The sequence below is a fragment of the Octopus sinensis genome, linkage group LG8 (genome assembly GCF_006345805.1).
Source record: "Octopus sinensis linkage group LG8, ASM634580v1, whole genome shotgun sequence".
NCBI classification, from domain to species: domain Eukaryota; kingdom Metazoa; phylum Mollusca; class Cephalopoda; order Octopoda; family Octopodidae; genus Octopus; species Octopus sinensis.
In genome coordinates this window covers 87,691,674-87,711,654 of record NC_043004.1, presented here as the reverse complement: position 1 = coordinate 87,711,654, position 19,981 = coordinate 87,691,674, and the positions used below count along the sequence as shown (strand labels likewise).

The window sequence follows — 19,981 nt, the reverse complement described above, 5'->3', positions numbered from 1 at the left end:
TAAAACCTGAAATGACATCAGTGACTTCATCAGTGTCATTTAACATCTGTTTTCCATGCTGGTATGTTGGATAGGTTGGCAGGAGCCAACAAGATAGAGGAGTGTCTTAAGCTCCAGGGTCTGCTTTGGTATGGTTTCTATGGCTGGATGCTTTTCCTAATGCCAGCCACTTCAAAGAGTGTAATGGGGTGCTTTTTACGTTGCACCAGCAAGTGTGGTTACCAAGTAAGTTGCAAGCCCATTCAACTGATGGAGTGTAGTATTAACTTGTTTTCAGTAAATATTATCCAGTATTATTACCTTTGAAAAATTAGATAATGCAGGGACATCTATGTGATTGTCAGTTTGCTAGAAATTCTAGCCAAATCTCCTTACTATATTTCTATCATTTTAAGAAGGATACATTAGATAATGTTTTTAGTTAGACTAAGAAAATGATGAAATGGTCACGACTGGAATGTCTTTGATCAAAGCTATAGTTGATGTGGAGCCACAACTTTTTGATTAAGGATGTTTTTTCTTAGTTAAAAATGTTTAAACTTATTTATAAGGTACTCACATTTTGATCTGTTTGAAGCCATCTTTATTAAAAAAAATTGTATTCAGATTTGATTATTGGAAAATTTGGGTTAAATCTATATCTAGTGAAAGTTAATATTTTGTTTTAAAATAGTCAATATTGATTGACATCAGTTTATTTGATAAATTAATGTAACTTTATATATATTTTTATTTATTTTTTTAAAATAACTACTGACATTGTAATTGCAAAATTTAAACAAATTGCTGTAGTTTTATTACACTGACTTAACCTAGTCGGTAAATACTCTCCCTTCTGATTTGTAACACTAACAAGGATGACATTGTTTAATGTGTATTTCAATAGTATACTTAGTTATTCCCTATGTCTTAGTTCACCTAGTTTATGGAAATAAGTATCAGATGATACTGGGATATTACCTATGATAGACTAGCATCACATCAGGCTGGTATGTCTTCCATTTTAATTATAGTTAAGCACTGGACCTTAAAAAGGTCTGTGAGATTAGCAGTTGTTCCTTTCTAATTTACAAGTCACTCATGAGAGCTTTTTTGACAGGTTCTTCTTGATCTTCCCTTCTTTTTTTATGACTGAAAACCACTCTGTACTATGTTTGCAGGCTTTTCTATTTAATGAAGAACTATAAGCCATTAAGCATCTTGTCCTTACTGTGACAATACCTTCAAATATTCTTCACTATTACTGATCTGTTAGTATCTTAAATACAGTGTTGTATTCATTAATTTACCAAACACCTTGACACTATTCATGTTACTCATTATGTCTAACTACTACTTTTATCATGTCATTTACCTACATTAAAAATATTCTTTCATTAGCTATTTTCACTAATGACTGTTTTGTAACAGTATACTTACCTTTTCAAAACAACTAGTCTAGCCATCTTTACCATCTTCTCTCTAAGGAATGGTGGTTACATTTATATAGAATTGCTTTAGTTATTAACCATTTCTTTATAATTCTTAATGATAGTTTTGCAGCTCTTTTCTGTGTATTTTCATATGTTGCCACACAAGTAAAGAATGGTCTCAAAATATTTGATATTCACTTGAAGTTTACGATGTTGTGAGAGTATTGCTGTGTACTCTTGTGATAATATGTAACCTGAATTCAATAGTATGTTCTAGGTGTTAGTAGTATTTTGGAATTTGTTGACTGAGTAGTAGGATGGCATCTTTAAAAATAGACTTAATTCCTCTCATTTAAATGCCACCACCTGTTGCAAGTATTCAAGTCATGTTTACATTCAAATTTCTTCATTTCCTCTTACTAGATTTGGAGACCACAAAAAGAGACATCTGTGATGTCCTTCATCTTTTGACTAGGCCATTAAAAAAAAAGCCCAGTTCTGAAATATGCTTTATTCTCTGCTTAATGCCAAGTTCAGGGTTTGCTATTATTTTCCTCATAACATGAATCACACAAAAAGACAACAAAACAAAAAATAAGATGGGTGAGTGGGTACAATCTTATTTCAAGTATGTTAATGAATTGTAAGAGATACCTTGGAAATATGACTCTATCATGTGTCAGCTTCATAACAAACAAAATTAGCACAATTAAACAATTGGAAATTTGAGCCTAGATTTTGTTGTTTGAGCCATACTAAAACACTCAAACCTTTATGTACATTAGTAAACAACAACAGACAGAATAGTAACTATGTAACAATTAGAAGATAAGTTTACTTAATGATTATCATCAGCATTTTGAAGTTTCAAGTTAAAAAAATTATGCCTTCAGGTTTTTTTTGTTTGTTTGTTTTTGTAGTTCTATATATTTATTTATTTTATGATCCGGAAATGCCAATATTTCCTATGGATGCAACCCCCTCCTTCCACATCATCCTTCAAGCATTGATTGTTTAAGTACAGCTGTTTCTGTTTCTTCTAGAATGAACGTGTATCCTATTCAGATTGTATATTATTGATTTCTCAAAGGCAAGAAATGCTTAGATGAAATTCAGTTTGTTTTTCCTGTTTCTGAAAGTTGTTCCTCTTGAAAATTGATTGCTTTAGTAAATGTTACTGTTTGTTACTTTCTATTAGCCTCTGTATTAAATTGCCCATTAAGGTGTTAAACACACTAATTTATATTTTTATTAAAGGATATTAAAATTGTTTTCACCATTTTCAGATTTGGTAATATTTTATAATAAAGTCATTTACATTATTTATTTTTTTTAACTTGAATATCCCAAAGTAAATATTTGCTCTGAATAAAGTCTTTTTTTTACGAACAGTTGGGTAAATTAGTAAGTCTAAGCTTGTAACTCCATTTTATTTATTTGTTTGCTTAGAGTTGCCTATATTCAAAAAGAAATACAGCTCTTCTGTGTTATTAACTACAAATTAATTTATTTTTAAAGTTTTTTTTTTTATTTATGTAGTCATCAATATGAACTTGTTGATTTTTTTTTCCCCAGCCATTAACTTAAATGTAATTTTTGCGTATTCCTAATATGAGATAGGACAAACCTTTATCTTGCCAAATATATCAATATAAGTCATTGATTTTATGTGGTTCATGTAACACTTCTGCTCTACCTGATGAAATAAAGAAAAAAATTAACAAAATTAGATCTTGAACCATCAAATGGAATTCTACATGTTATTTTCATTTTTGTTTTTACTTTTTTCTTTAAAAAAAAAGCACACTGATATAAAAATTTTGTCATCCTTTAAACTTATTTTATTTTTCAAGATACCCAGATGTTTATGTTAAAGAAACTATATAGCTAAAAGTATTAAAATATTGCACATTGCTCACTAAATAGATTAACATGGAGTTTATAATCTACTTTATTGCTCATGACTAGTTGCATTTTAACTAATTTTTCTTCTGTTAGCTGAACATTTCTCTGCATATTGAAATCACCAAGTTTCCTCTTAGATTTTAAAAAATATTTCTACGGATCTGTTTTGATCTGCTACATTTTCTATGTTCTAAAAAAAAAGTAAATATCTACCTACCACTATTATAGTTCAATAGAAACCAACTTTATTACCTTTTATATATTTACTTAACTTCCAGTGCCACCAAGTACTTCTCTTTATATCAAACAAATCTGGTTGATACTAAAAAATAAGAAAATATAGTGAACAATATATATTTTCCATTCTTTTCTTCAATGCCAAGATCATTGGTTCTAACTACTAAACTGTTAGACAACCAGCTTAACTCAGATGAAATAGCATTAGCTAGATATGTAATCATATAAGTTTCTGAACATGCTCAATTCATAAATCATTGATATATGAGTGGCTGTATCTGTGAGATAACTTATCTAGAAACAATCTACATTCATTTTTCATACTTATATAGATCTTTTCTTTTTTTCTTTATTTCTAATCTAAATCATTTTCTTACTATTGTTAGAACGTATATTTTTAACTGGATCTGCTTCTTAAAGTTAACTACTAGAATGTGAAACATCACCTACTGCCAACCAAATTGACTGAATAAAGACTAATTTAGAAAAGATAGACAGCACATTAGCTCTAAATTTTGAAGTCATGAGAATTTTCTTTTAGGAATTCTAAGCCTCAATCTCTCCTTACTAATATCTTCAAGTTAGAAAAATATACCAAATTACTGTTATAATTATGTATGTATCTTGAAGTTAAGCATTTTTACTTTTCCACCTATTCTTAGTTTTGATTATACTATAAAAACTACTATGGAAAATACCCAGGGATTCATGCATGAAAAACATTTACTAAAATGTGAGCTCTGGCATAGTTAATGTATTGATCTAAAAAATTTAACCAATTAAAATTAAGCTGATATTGACAAAACAAAAAAAAACATCATTAGCTTAAGACTAATCTGGTTATATAGCCATGGGAGTTAACCTTCACTCCCCACTGAATTCTTTCTTCCCCTTTTCATAAAATGGCTTTGAGTTTAGTCAAAAGTAATGCACACACACACACATATATATATATATACATATCACCAAAATATATTTGATAGCTACGGTAGTCATAGATGTATGATTAATGTGTATGAAGATGTGCCAGCAATGAGAATTTGTTCCAAGGTGCAGCTATCCGAAAAGTATGTTATGGTGAAATCATAAATCAAATGTCTTGTTGCATTAATTCAGTCAAGTGAATAAGTTGACAGTGGATTCTGTGAAATAGAGAGCAGGTAAATAAAACTCAGAACTATGCTGTTGTGAACAAAATATTTTTAGAACAGATATAATAATACAGCAATATTTGGTAGCTTTTAGAAAATTCCTTTAAATCAAGTTTTCACTAATTAATTAATTTCATAATGTGGTTTCACATTATTATTAATTTCAACCATGTGATTTCAGGTTCAGTCCCACTGTATGGTATCCTGGGCAAGTGTCTTCTATTACAGCCCCAAGTTAACTATAATCTTGTGAGTGAATCTGATGAACAAAAACTGTACAGAAGCTCACCGTGTGTGTGTCCACTCATTGTTTGACAACCAATGATGATTTGTTTATGTTCTTATAACTTAGCTGTTCAGCAAGAGAGACTAAAACCAATAGAATAAGTACCAGACATAGAAATAAGTACTGGCCTGAATTTGTTTGATTAGACCTTTCAAGATGTTGCCCTAGAATGTTTGCAGACCAATGACTAAAACTAGGATAAAAGAAGATAATGAGAAGTATATTGGAATCGAAAATTCCCCTCAATATTTTCACAAACATATTGACCATTATTCTTATCATATTTGTTTTCTGTCTCACATTTGAAACTTTACATTCACTTTTTTAAAATTCAGGTATATTCTTTTATTTGGTCATTTGACTGTGGCCATGCTGGAGCACCACCTTAAAGGGTTATAATTGAAGAAATCGACCCCAGGATTTATTCTTTGTAAGCTTAGTACTTATTCCATCAGTCTCTTTTGCTGAACTGCTAAGTTACAGGGACATAAACACACCAGCATCGGTTGTCAAGTGATAGTGGTAGGACAAACGCACACATACAAATATATATATATATACACACAACAAGCTTCTTCTAGTTTCTGTCTACCAAATCTGCTCCCAAGGCTTTGGTGGGCCTGAGGCTAGAGTAGAAGATACGTGCCCAAGGTGCCATGCAGTGGGACTGAACTTGGAACCATGTGGTTGGGAAGGAAGCATCTTACCACAAAGCCATGCCTGCACCTACTCATCATCATTATTGTTTTCATACGCATTTTTTCTATGCTTGCATATATCGGATGGAGTTTGAAACAGGTACTCTATGGCCAGATGACCTTCTTGTCACCAACCCTCACTAGTTTCCAAGCAAACTAATATTTTCCCATGGCCAGGCATATTTTTACAGAATATTGGAAATGAATGACAATTATTTACAACAATCATACAATCTTAAGACAAGCACACACACACAATAATGATATACACATACTTTGGGCTTCTTTAACCTTTAGCATTTAAACCAACTATATCTGGTATGAGTACTCTACATGTTTTATGTACAAACTGGCCAGAACTGACCGCTTGCACCTATCCTACAATGTCACTCCAAAAGTAAACAATCACATAAAAATTTCAAAACTATGAAGTAATGCATGATTAATTGAAAACACTGTGAATAAATAACCATTATTTTTGACAGAGTAATCTAAATGATAGGGGGTTAAGAACAGGAGATAAAAAAAAAAACAACTGAGGTGACTCTTGTGAATACAGAGCACCATTAACCTTCTTGAATTCTATTATTTTATTTACTCACAAGGTCTTGGTCAGCCTAAGACTATAGTAGAAGGTACTTGCTCAAGTTACCACACAGTAGGACTGTATCCCAAACCAGGTGGTTGGGAAGCAAACTTCTGTGTCACGTTTGTGCCTTATTCGTTCAACAAGTATGAATATTCAGATATTTCTCAACAGTAAACAGAAGGGCAATAATATTTCCAGACATGCAATGCTTGAGTTCATATGTCAGAAGGATAGAGTAACCTTTGTCAATTTGTTACTTTACTTTCCTTTAATTATTTACATATGAAATAATTATTGGTTATTTTCCTTATGTACAGATATTTTGCAATTCTCTGTATTTTTAATGAGTCTATATGTTTCCAAGTAAATAATAGAATTCAAGAAGGTTAACAGTGCTCTGCATTTGCAAGAGTCACCTCAGTTGTTTTTGTTTTTTTATTTCCTGTTCTTCTCTAATCCATCTAAACTATGATCAAAAGCATTCCACCCATAGCCACCTCATCTATTCAAGATATAGTGCATTTAGGAGTACACTACCTGCTAATCTAGCACATCAAGCATCTACAAAAAGGCCTACTTGTAATCTCGAGTCAGGTCAATAAAAAGTTAGTATGCCTACGAGTAGATAAAATATTTACCCTTTTCAATGTAGCTTTTCACCAAAGAATGATTAAAAGATAATATTAGAGAATTCTTAGTTTTAACCCAGTCTTATAAACCCTGAGAGAAACATTTTATCATTTAACCACATTTAACAAATAAAACTCTTGATTATCGTTGATGCCTGCTGTTGGAAATTTTTTAATGCCAGAATATTAAATAGTACTTCAATGCTTTGGGGTCTAATTGCAATTAAATGAAATTCTAGTAGAAATTAAAAGATGATGTTACCAAGAATGTGGCACAAATAGATCCAAATAACTAATATTTGGTAATGTAATAAACTTTCAACAATCAAAATATTAGCAAATAGAAAGATATTTGTCCATCAATTATGAAATGACAATAGAATTTAAAAGTATTTATAACAAAGTTATTTTGAGAGAATAAAATCAAATGACAAAATTATTCAGTTTATGTATGATGTAACACTGTAAAGGTGAAATGTCTAAATAGATAACATCTTCAACTACCAGCCTTTTAAGTATTTAGTTTAAATCCCCTGCAGAAATTTTACCGAGTCCTATGCTGGCTCTACTCCCCTACAAATCTGACAGAGACCACACCTTGTGGGAATGTCACAGGCAATAGACTAGTATCATGTACAGATTTATCTCTTGTCTATTTAACACCATAAAAATATGTTGCACACTAAACCTCTTGAGGATTTTAGCCATTTAAGAAAATTAATTACACATGTAAATGGCAGTGCCCCAGCATGGCCACAGCTTGTGAGCTGAAACTAAATAAAAAAAAAAATTTTTTAAATGTCTGAAAGTTTTATCAAACATGATAGTGATTAAAAATTCTTTTGAGATATTCTTTAAAGAGCAGTAGATGCCATTATCAGCCTCATCATAATCATTATTTTACATCTGCTTTCCATGCTGGCATAGGTTGGATGCATCATTGCTACTTTCCTAAATTGGTTGGATGTCTCTTTTACCAGTTTTAGTTTTCTTTTTAGCATTTAGTGAGAAGAGCAGTGGCCGAACCATGATTGTTTCAGGGCCTCTACGGCTGGGACTTGGGAGGGAGCAGAAGAGAAAAGGTCATCTTAACACTAGAGAACTGAGGATATTTGGACACTAAAAATATCCAGAGCTGAAGTTGTGTTAAACCAAGCAACAGAATAAGTTTACTAACAACAAATAGGTATAGTTCTTACAGCAGACTTCCACAGGACTCCAAACTCATGGCTGTAATGCACTTGACCTTGTTATTTGTATCTACCCTTTATCAACCATTCTATCAAATTTTCTCAAAGCCCCAACACATAATAAAACATCACATACAGCTTAAAAATCATTCAAATTTCTTTAGTCTTATATTTTCCTATCAAAAACTAACCAGTTTTTCAAGAATATATAAAATGTTACCAAATCTTTTGAGTTTCTTTCTTCATACAAAAAGCAGACTCTGTAAGGAATGAATAGAGTGCTTAGCAGTGAGACTTGAGTCTAGAAGGCATGTAGCAGTTGGAGACAAACTGTGGTGATTCATTGGGTGTAACATGTTAATTTACATAACAGTACAAATGAATTGAGAAAATGGATTAATGTCAAAGATATTTGATGTGTGTGCAAGTGGTACTTGGTATGTGAGTACATAATGTGAAATGATGATGCAAGTTAGGAAAAATAATGTTGTGAATTATTATTGGTTAATTGTCCATGAGTGAAGACATGTGGCCAAGTAGTTAGGGTATTGCACCGACAATTGTTGAATTACAGTGTCAATTCCTGGATCAGGCACTTCATTTCACATTGTTCCAGTTCACTCAGCTATAACTGAATAAACCAGCAATGGACCAGTGTCCTATTCAAGAGGAATGTTAAGATATGGGATATCCAGCCTGATGAGTCCTCAGGCTTAAGACAAAACAGCATACATATAATTCTCCATAAAGCAAACCAAGAAAGATATGATATCAGAAATGTTTGATCTGAAGAAGAGGTGATGATGCAGGATTGAGAAGATTGGAGATATGCTGCACTGTAAACTTTCTCAATCAATATCATCATCGGACAAATACTAAATACAATGTTTTTTAATTATAATGATGATAGAAATGAGATTCATGATGTTTTCCACTGGCAAATCTTAAGGCTCTGTTTTTTATTCATAACACTAAAGGAAAGATAATGTTAAAGTTTTCAGTAATAGGAAGAAATCGAAAGGTGCTGGAATAACACTTAATATTTAGTTTCTGAATTCATAACCTGACAGTGTTGACTTGTATCAATAAAATAATTTTTCTTGTGTCATTAAAATAAAATTATTGGTTTTGGAGGTCAGTTTAATAGACTATACCTTCTACCCTATAAATACTACTTTTATGTGATTACTGGAAAAAAAAAATCAATAGTACTGGTAAATATATTTTAAATCCATAAATACTAAGAAAGTTTTACTCAGGAAAAATATAAAAACAAATTACATATTTAATCATTGGGAGATAAACATTTATGACAACTTATTTATTTTAATCAGACTTTTGACATAAAATAAATATTGTGTAACATTATACAGTAGACTTCTAAACTATCTTTTTATAAAGTTTAGTCAAGGTATATCCATCCATTCCCTAACAAACATCTAATGTACTTGTCAATATACAACAGCTTCTGTCTACTCCTAATACAGTCTTGCAGTGAGTGCCTCCTACATACTAAGTAATATGAGCTACAGGCAAAGAAGCAGATGTTTTTTTACAACTTATATGCTGCCAGTCATATCTAATTCTTTCATGAATTACTGTAAAATTGTTTCTTGCATGTTATCTATAACAGACTACAATTTCCATGTAATAATCAATTACTATGTTACTATGGTGTTTGGCTGCTTGTGGTATCTGGTGTTTTAGATAAGATATTGGGATACATTTTGCAATGGTACTCTAAATAATATATTTGTAATATCATAATGCTTGAAAATCTGTTCCCCTATGATTTTAAATTATGATGTATTTGTAGAAAAAATATTAGCAAATAATAGAAATTATTTTAAAATGATATTCTAAAGATCCAAAAGGCTAATCCATTGAGAACAAAAACAAATTATTCTTGAAATTAGATTATATTTGATGGCATAAAAGATGCATGGGCATATTAGACACACCCTAATTTCAGCAGTGCATACTCAGAAAAAAGTTTTTAATGCATTATGTGAGGCTCAACTTCTCATAAGGTGTCCAGGTTGATTAACAAAATTTTTCTTTTAAAGTGAGTGTTTTATATGCCATCTATTATGACACCTACAGTTTCATTAATGATCTAACAAACCCTTGTATTAGTAATTAAATACTTTAAACTGATCAATTCACAATTTCTTGAATTTTGAATGGGTAGATGATAAAGTAAATATTGTATAAGACAAGCAGGTATGACCGTTGTATGTTTGCACTTAGTTTGCTGAGCACAGAATCGTATAATTGTCAAAAATAAAGCTCTGTTAAAATTGATAACAGTTCTTCTAATTTGCATCTCCATTCCATTCTTTCTCTCCCTCTCCTCCCTCTTATTCACACACACACTCACACCAGTTTTGCAGCCAGTTTTTCTATGCTGGCATTTGGCCATTTATTTTGAACATGTATCTTCTCAAATATAATACTCAATCTTCAAAGGTGTGACGTAATTTCTTAATCACACAATTGCACCATAAAACCCACCAAGTTGGCAGTTAAAATAGTGATGAATTTATTGTCATTCCTTACATGTTTTTATAATAACAAATTCTCAATGAGTAATGTTTGGCTTTGTTGGATTGTATCATATAAGAGCTTGTATAATTTCCTATTTGAATCATTCAAGATTAGAAATGTATAACGTGTGTGTGTATGTATATATATATATATATGTGTGTGTGTACATATATATATATATATATATATATATATATATATATTATATATATATATATATACACACACATACATATACAAGGTCTGTCCAAAAAAGAAACTTTTTAAAAAAGACAAATTTATTGCTCTACTTACAATTTAATCAGACTTGTTTTGTTCAAAATGCTTCCATGCACTGTTGATAGACTATTTCCAGTGTATATTTCCTCTTTTAGAATACCATCTAGAATGTTTTTCCAGAAGTAATGCACAGTTCTCAAAGCGAATTTTCTTTGATTTAGTTTTTTCTGTCATCTCAGATTGATGTCCTTTCAGACTAGATTTTAACTTCAGGAACAAATAAGAGCACAGGTACCAAATTTAAAGTAAAGTGACTGGGAGACAAGAGTCATCTTATACTTTGCCAAAAAGTCATGAATAAAGTGTGTCATGTGAACAGTTGTGCTGTTGTTGTTCACCATCTGGTTTGGTTCTCAATGCTTCAGGTCTTTTTGTTCACACTGTCTCTCTTAAATATCTCAGGTTATCCAAGTAAAACTCTTTATTGTTCATCTTACCCACTCAGAACAAATTCCAAATGATTAATGCTGTTTCAATCGAAAAGAAAAGACAGTCAATATCATCTTCATATTTGAGTGGTTCTGACAGGCATTACTGTCATACAGTGACAATCCAATCTACTTGCAGTAACTGCTTTTTGTTTTGACATCATAACCATGCACCCACTTTTTGTTACTGGCTATAACACTTTCTAGAAAGTTTACATCAGCATTCAAACAATCCTGACTGACTGTGATTCAGTTCTCTTTTTGTTGAACACCATTTTTTTTACACCACACAATGAATTTTCAGTTATTCTTTTAAAATCATGTGACATGAATTTTTACAGGTATTTACGTCTTTGAAAACTTTATAATAGACAGTTGGGTCAAGGTTTTCACTAACGACAGCATACTCTATTGCAATGTGATGATCTCTTATCTTGGAAAATTGCTCAGATTTGGGATCAACTTTGGTAGTCACTTCCCTTCAAACTGAAATGCTAAAACCACTCATGACATTGCACAGCTCAAACAATCCTCCTTATAGACTTGTTGCAACATTAGAAAAGACTTTGTAAAAGTTCTTTCTTCAATATCAAACAGAATTTCACTCAAACTGTTACTCTTTAAATTCCTTCATTGTTCAACTTGTATTAAATCAAGTGCACTATACATACATTTACTCAAGTATATGTATAGGTCAATGACTAAACATACTGTGATTATGGCTTTTATTAGACAGAAGGTCGAAGTTCCCTATACATAGCACTGCAGTTGGGTGCATGTTGTTCCAACTGTTTGGCATACTATTTTATATGTCCAGTTTCTTTTTGGACCAACCTTATATTTGTTCAAATCTGTTAATTCACTTCATTGCCTCTCCAAGTCTCTTGCTTTGTAATTTTATTCAGGTGTTATACAATAAAAGAAAGAATTCAGTTGTCACCCAAATGAATGTACACATCCATGCATATCTTATAAGCCAGAAAATACTTCAAATTCTACAAATTACTAATGTTCTATCAAGTTTAGATCTTTTCCTTTTCAAGGGCAGCTTGATTAATTCATTTTCTTTAGCTAAACACTTTGAAGCTTCGTATACTGGAAGAATGTGTCATATAGAACATATATATTACTCTTAGCATTGTTGAGAAAAGTTTCTATTTACATAGTTATTCCATGTTAAAGTTGGTAATTTCAACCAATCAATGATGTGTATTCAGCTGAATAAAATTACTGCTGTTGTTTGTCAACAACAACTATTGGCGGTGTATATTTCATTTGTCTCTGTTATTTATGACATTGTTCGTGCATTTGTACAGGTTTTAGCTTTAGGGTTTTAGGGTTAGGGTTACAGAAAAAGTGAAAAATGAAGAAATGGGGGGGGGGGCAAAAAATTTCAAAATTCTGATTTTTGGCAATTTTCTGGAATCTCCATATCCATAAAGCTGGGTTTTTGGCAAAAAAAATTTTTTTAAAAACCCAATAATTTGCAAGAAAATGGGTGGGGGAGACAGGAGGAAGTCCTTTCGAAAATAGTAGCTGGAAAACAGGAAAAAAACCTAAAAGCAGTAGAAATGCACAAACAATTATAGTGGTGTCATGAAGTAAACATGCTTCAGATACACTCGTTTATTCATATGAATGTAACTGAGATGAAATATGTCATAAATAACAGTGAGACGAAATATACACCACTGGAAGTTGTTGTTGACAAACAGCAATAATTTTATTCAGCTGAATACACGTCGTTGATTAGTTGAAATTACTGAAATACGACAACTTTAACACGAAATAACTTTGTAAATAGAAACTTTTCTCAACAACGCTAAGAGTAAAAGATGTTCAATATGACTCATTCTTCCAGTATACGAAGTTTCAAAGTGTTAAAGAAAATTAATTAATCAAGCTACCCATGAAAAGGAAAAGATCCTGAAGTTCAAATGAGGCTTGCAATGCTGTATTGCTCTCAAATTTGGGCTGGTACTACTGTATAGACACATGCTAGGTTGCATCCATATAAAGACCACTTGACTAATTGACATAAAATCACTCATAAATACATTCCAACCTAAAGCTCATAGGCATACTTTCTTCTCTCAGCTTCTCTACCACTACTATAATGACCCCTGTTCCTCAGAGCTGGCTAGCATTGAAATAGGATACAGAATTAGGTCAAATAGATATATAGATTAAATTCATGAGCATGTGGTTATAGTAAACAGACATTTGTAAATTTGCTTTAGAAAATAGACACCATGGCTAAATCACATTTTTCTATCTCCAGTTAGAAATTGATATCAATATAACTAGATAAAATGATACAAATGCTGAAACTATGAGCTTAAATTCTGTTCAACTTAATTACTATAATTTTATTCAGTAAAATTTGCTGTAATTGTGTTATTTCTTACAGAAATCTTCATTTACCAAAATGTTTGTTTTTAATTTTTTTATTGGTATTATGTGTTATTTACTGTGTTAATAGTCTGCTATCTGCATTAAAATATTTTAAGGGTGTGGGCATGGCTGTGTGGTTAAGTAGCTTGCTGTGCAATTATGTAGTTTTGGGTTCAGTCCCACTGCATGGCACCTTGGACAAGTATGTTCCACTGTAGCCATAGACTGATCAATGCCTTGTGAGTGAATTTAGAAGACAGAAACTGAATGGAATCTCTGTGTGTGTGTGTGTGTGTGTGTGTCCAGCCAGTGTTGGTTTGTTTACATTCCTGTAAATTAGAGGTTCAGCAAAAGAGACTAACGGAATGTTTCACACTTAAAAATATATATCAGGGTCAATTTGTTCAACAAAACCTTTGTTGGTCACAATCCACTGAATGAAACATGTAAATGATAAAATGTATGATTCAAACTTAAATTTAACTGGTTAGACAAAAAAAAAACATTTCTCCTTGGTACTGATTCAAATTACATGAATAATTCATGAATACTTTCTATTTGATCATATTAATAACTTGTTACTTATGAAGGATATTGTCTACCAAGCTAATTATCTTTTATACTACAATGTATTGAAGGGGAGATTTTGTTTTATTGATTTTTTTAATTCTAGAACAAGATTGTTTCAACATTTTTATACCATCAAACTTGAGTATATGGATTTATCTTTCCTCAAATAATACAAAATAAACAAGTTAAACTACAGTGACAAAGCTGATAGTTACAAAAACATCAATATGAAAACACTTCTTAAGATTAATATTTACCGAAAACCTCAAGGTGCCGTGCTTTGTTTAATATTTAACTTGTAACGCTTCTTTAAAGGAAATACTTCAGATAGAAATTATTTGATGGCAGTAAAGATCATGAATAGAGCTGTTTCAACAATATTTTTGTTGAAGCGAAAGTTTGTTTTTTATTGATTATTTTTCCATCGGGTCAGGGTAGAGTAGGTATTTTTTAAACTTTTTATTTTCATTTTTTCAACTGTTATAAAATTTATATATATATATTGTTGCCACTTTTCTGTTTGGCTTCTATTATTTGCCATTTTTTATTCACTGTATTTAATATTCAATTAATTTTTATTTGTAAATTATCTTCTTGCTTTATATATTTTCACCTTAAAGATAAATTTATATTTTTGTTCTTTTGTCTCAGTGATTATGTTTAGATGAAAAATAATTGATCAGTTATCTAATTTTTAATATTTTGTTGTTTCGTTTTCTCACTGATTAGATTCAGCAATTTTATAATGCCTAATAACATCTATATTAAAATGAATATAAAAATGTTTAGTATATTACATTATACTATAAATCTAGTCCATAAAAATATTTAGTATTACATTATACTATACAATTAGTTCAAGCTTATGGCTTCAACTTTTGCCTTTTTTCTCTATTGAGCCCACAGTGGTGTAGAATGTGAATGAACACTATTTTACTGGCCTCTTCACTTTAACTAATCCAGACAGACAAAGACAGAGAGAGATAAAGAGAAACAACCCTAGCACTTAATTGATTCTTTACTATGAAACTTGAAAGAATGACAGGCAATATCAGCCTCAGTGGGATTTGAACTTTGAGACAGCCAGAACAAATACCACAAGGCATTCTTTCTGATATGCTAACAATTTTGCCAACTGACTGCACTTTTACTACGATTTGTATATCACTTGCTATTATCTTCATCATGATCATCATCCCACATCCATTGTTCCATGCTGGCATGGGTTAGATGTAATTTACTGAGACAGATTTTCTACGACCAGTTGCCTATTCTGCCATCTGTTTCCAGTAATATTTCTCTATGACCAGACATATTTTTCAAGGAAGACTGGAAATAACAACACCACTTGTATGTCAGTGATGCTCATTTACAACCATCACATGGTGTCAAGACAAAGGCACACACACACAAACACAATGGGCTTTCTCCAGTTTCTGTTTACCAAATCCATTCATGAGGCTTTGGTTGGCCCAGGCCTATCGTAGAAGACACCTGTCCAAGGTGATATGCAATAGGACTGAACCCAAAGCCATGTGTTTAGAAAGCAAACTTCTTATCACACAGTCACATTTGCTGTCCATTTTAAAATAATTTATTATTGTAGCAGTTGAAAATTTTAGATTCAATAGCATTTACAGACTATGACTTTTTACAGGGAATTACATCCATTTTTCATATACTGACATGAGTCGTTTGGTTCTAAAAAAAAAGTCCGGATAACACTTTTACAACTTCTACTAATCTTAACCATCCTGTTACCATGCAGTAATTATTTTTCAGATCAGATAAATCTGGTGCAAGCTTTTAATTATTAATCTTGGAATAATTGTGCATCCAATCTCTCTCTCTCTCTCTCTCTCTCTCTCTCTCTCTCTCCTCTCTCTCTCTCTCTCTCCCCCTCTCTCTCTCTCTCTCTCTCTCTCTCTCTCTCTTTCTCTCTCTCTCTCTCTCATATTGGGAAATTCTAAGTTCTGAATATTTGAAGGAAAATAGAGTATTGATAAAATCGCATGATAATATTTCATCGGAGCTGTCATTTTGATGATTGTATCAGTATCTTGCATACCAATAGCTAGAAATATTCTGTTATGAACAATCAATAGCTTAAGGTTATTTGCTCAGGAAATCTTTGTCTCTTCTATCTTGTAAATTGGAAAGAAAATTCATTTATTTTGGTGTATTTATAGGTATTGTAGGTACAAGCTATAACAATTAAGCCACTTACTTCAGATTTCTATACTCTCTCGTTCTTAGGTTTTGACACAAGGGAGTTATTATTAGACAGTAGTTGTCATAAATCTAGCTGGAAATAAAATGAAAGCACAGGAAGAGAAAAAGAGGTCTTTCTTCCTTCATTCTAATGCAGCTGCACACTGCCCAAGCCAATAAAATCTACTAAGTCTAATATCTATAACATCTTTTGTCTGCTCATCTTCCTAATGTGAAAATTAGTCCTGCTGTTATGTTATTGGCATGGATTCAAATCCTATCATTTGTAAGTGAGCTTCATCTTATTGTTTACCTAGCTGATAGTGGCATCACTTCATCATCATCATCATCATTTAACGTTCACTTCTCTGTGCTTGCATGGGTTAGACATAATTTGTTGAGGCAGATTTTCTACAACTGGCTGTTCTTTCTGTCTCACATCTTCACCTCTTTCCAAGTAAAGTAATATTTCCCATGACCACACTTTTTTTGTAGAAGACTGGAAATGAAAATCATCTCTTGTATAATGGTGAGGTTCGTTTACAACCATCATGTGATGTCAACACATGGATTCACACACATACACACACACACACACACACACACACACACACACGCGTGTATATATGACAGGCTTCTCCCAGGATCTATCTATCAAATTCACTCACTAGCCATTCATCTGTTGTACATTTAATCCTTTATTATTCAAATTGCTCTGTCAAATGTAATGTTTACTTATTCATATTGTTTTCAACTAATCATTTATCATCTTGTAGCATTGAGATTTCGATGGTGTGATTGTATATTTTCAAAATGAGATGATAGGGTAGGTGTGAAAGGCTGGATCTGGCCAGTTTGAACATAAAACAGAGAGAATATTTGGTCCAGATATGGCCAGATTAAATGTTAAAGGGTTAATAATTATAATTGCTATTTTCCATGTTAACATAGCCAGTGTGTGTGTGTGTGTGTTAATTTTGAAAGGTGCAGGTGTGACTGTGTGGAAAGAAGCTTGTTTCTACTATAGTCTCAAGTTGACCAAAGCTTTGTTTGTGGATATAATAATAATAATAATAATTGTGTACAGTGCTCAGGTGCACTACAACTCATCTAAAGTGTATATATAATCAGGTGAAGTTTCGGCGGATTTCGGAAAGCATGAGGGCCTTAAAAGATGCAGTGTCATGGCAGTCAACAACTGACGCAGGCAGTTTATTCCATGCTTCAGCAACTCTGAGCGTGAAAAAATGTTTCCGAAAGTCATGGGAGCTGTATTGTTTTCTGACTTTGTAGGCATGTCCACGTGTGTTAGACACATGGAGATCAAAAAGGTGTTCAGTGTTGTGTTGGTGAGGTGGTTGATAACTTTGTGGGTGTTTACCAAGTCCGTCGCCAAACGCCGGAGCTTCAGTGAATCCATGCCCAGGGAAACAAGGCGCTCAGAATATGGTAGGTGTCTGATGGAGGGTATGCGTTTGGTTGCACGTCTCTGGACAGATTCCAGGAGGTCAATGTTCTGTGCAAGATGGTAGAAAGAAACTGATAAAAGCCCATCACATGTGCCAGTTACATGTTAAAAACCCCTAGTACACTGTGTAAAGTGGTTGGTATTAGGAGGGACATACATCCCTGCAACTTAGCAGTTCAACAAAAAGAGACTAATAGAATAAGTACTAGCCTTAAAAATAAGTGCTGGGGGTTGATTTGTTTCACTAAAATTCTTCAAAGTGGTGCCCCAGCATGGCTGCAGTCTAATGACTGAAGTTAGTAAAAGATAAAAGATAAATGGTATATTGTTAACAGGACATTTTACAACTAAAGTATAAAGCAAGTATGATATTAGCAAAAACCTACAACTATTGACATTTGTTAAACACTTCCTTGCCCTCAGATTAATGTTCTTCCACTTTTAGTTATTATATTAATCTGTAGTAGGTTTTGTATATTACACTTTATTTTCCTTGATGTATCTCAGATTTATTAGCATGACAAATACTTTCAGACAGAAAACCAGGATGATTGAGTGAAAGAAATAAAAGAACATGATGGTAGAATCAGAACAGGGTGGGGGAGTAGTATAGGGTGAGAGAGGGAATATTGGCTGTTAGTTTGGAAAGGATGTTTTGAGTACTGGATGATGGTAGTGGGGTTGAATACAGGTAAATTAAGTGCCCTTCCTTGTTACATAGGTGAGTGTCAGAGAGATGAGAAGTCATATAGGCTGAATGACTTCCCAGACACAGCATGATACAGTGAACAGGAGAGATTCATGGTTATAGAATATTGTCAGAATGTGGAGAATTTGTGCAAGCTTGATTGAAGTGAGACAAACCTATTGGATGTTTAATGTCACCTCCATGAAATGATGAGCACTAGTGAGTGAAGAGTGAAGCTGGGCATTACATATCAGCTTAAGTGTGCAAGGGATACTTGCTTGAATTGCTGATCAATCAGCCAAATGCTGTCTCTGTGTCCAGGTGTCAGTTTGCCAAAACTCACCAGTTTCCCCATATAAATGGGCTATCTGTATTGGATAAAGGACTGCTATGTACTGTTAATAGAAGGTACTGATGGAAGATAAAAACCTAGGAAGATAAGAGGAAATAGTAGCAAGACCAGATGTCTAGAGAGTGTGCCTTATGGAACAGATAATAAGAGACCAAGATAATGCAGTATCATGTTGTTTGGTAGATTCATTCAAAGTTCAACTGAAACCTACCATAGAATATTGCTCTGAGTTAGTGCTGCTACTGCACATGTAAACATCCTAGACAACATCCAGAAAGGTCCATCTGACTGATTGGCATAGAATAACTCACAGACATAACTCACTATATCCTCTGTATCTGCCTTTCCTACCATATAATCATGGCCTCTGCTCCTTGGAGCTGGCTAGACTCATGCCACCTCTACTAGGACATACCCATCCCACTTTTCTCTCCTCCTCTCATCACCTTTGTATCCAGCCTCACAAGGCCCTACACTAACAGAATGTCTGCCCTCAGGAATTTTCTCCCAACTTATATCTTTCCTGCAGGTGTTGACTTGCAGTGTTTTTAGGGGACATTAGTGGTATTAATCACACTGGACTAGGGAGAGGGGTTGCAAAGCCTATGAGCACTGTTCTTTCCGCCAGAACCACCAAATGAAAAAAAAAAATTATCAATAAAAAGCATGCCCAGTAGGTTTATTAAAATGTGTATTTCATATTAAAATATTGGTTTTTAACTTTTGTACAAGGCCTCATGATGTTGCTTGTGCTTTTCTCAATTGTATTATTTGTAATGTGAAATAGCTATGGGAACCTCTCTCTATTCTACAATGACCACCACTTAGTATTTAAATATCGATTTTCTTTTTAACCAAAATGTTGCTGTTTTTTTATTTGTTTGTTGTTATTGGTCTTGATCTGTCTCTTTATGTTCCTAATGCACAATTTATCATTTCTCTCATGT

At 32.7% G+C, this 19,981-nt stretch overlaps 1 protein-coding gene across 1 annotated transcript in view; it reads left to right on the top strand.

Moving 5' to 3' along the window:
- The window catches only part of LOC115214751 (trafficking protein particle complex subunit 13), a 332,050-nt gene that overhangs the window by 48,365 nt on the left and 263,704 nt on the right, over positions 1-19,981 (top strand). The window lies entirely within an intron of this gene.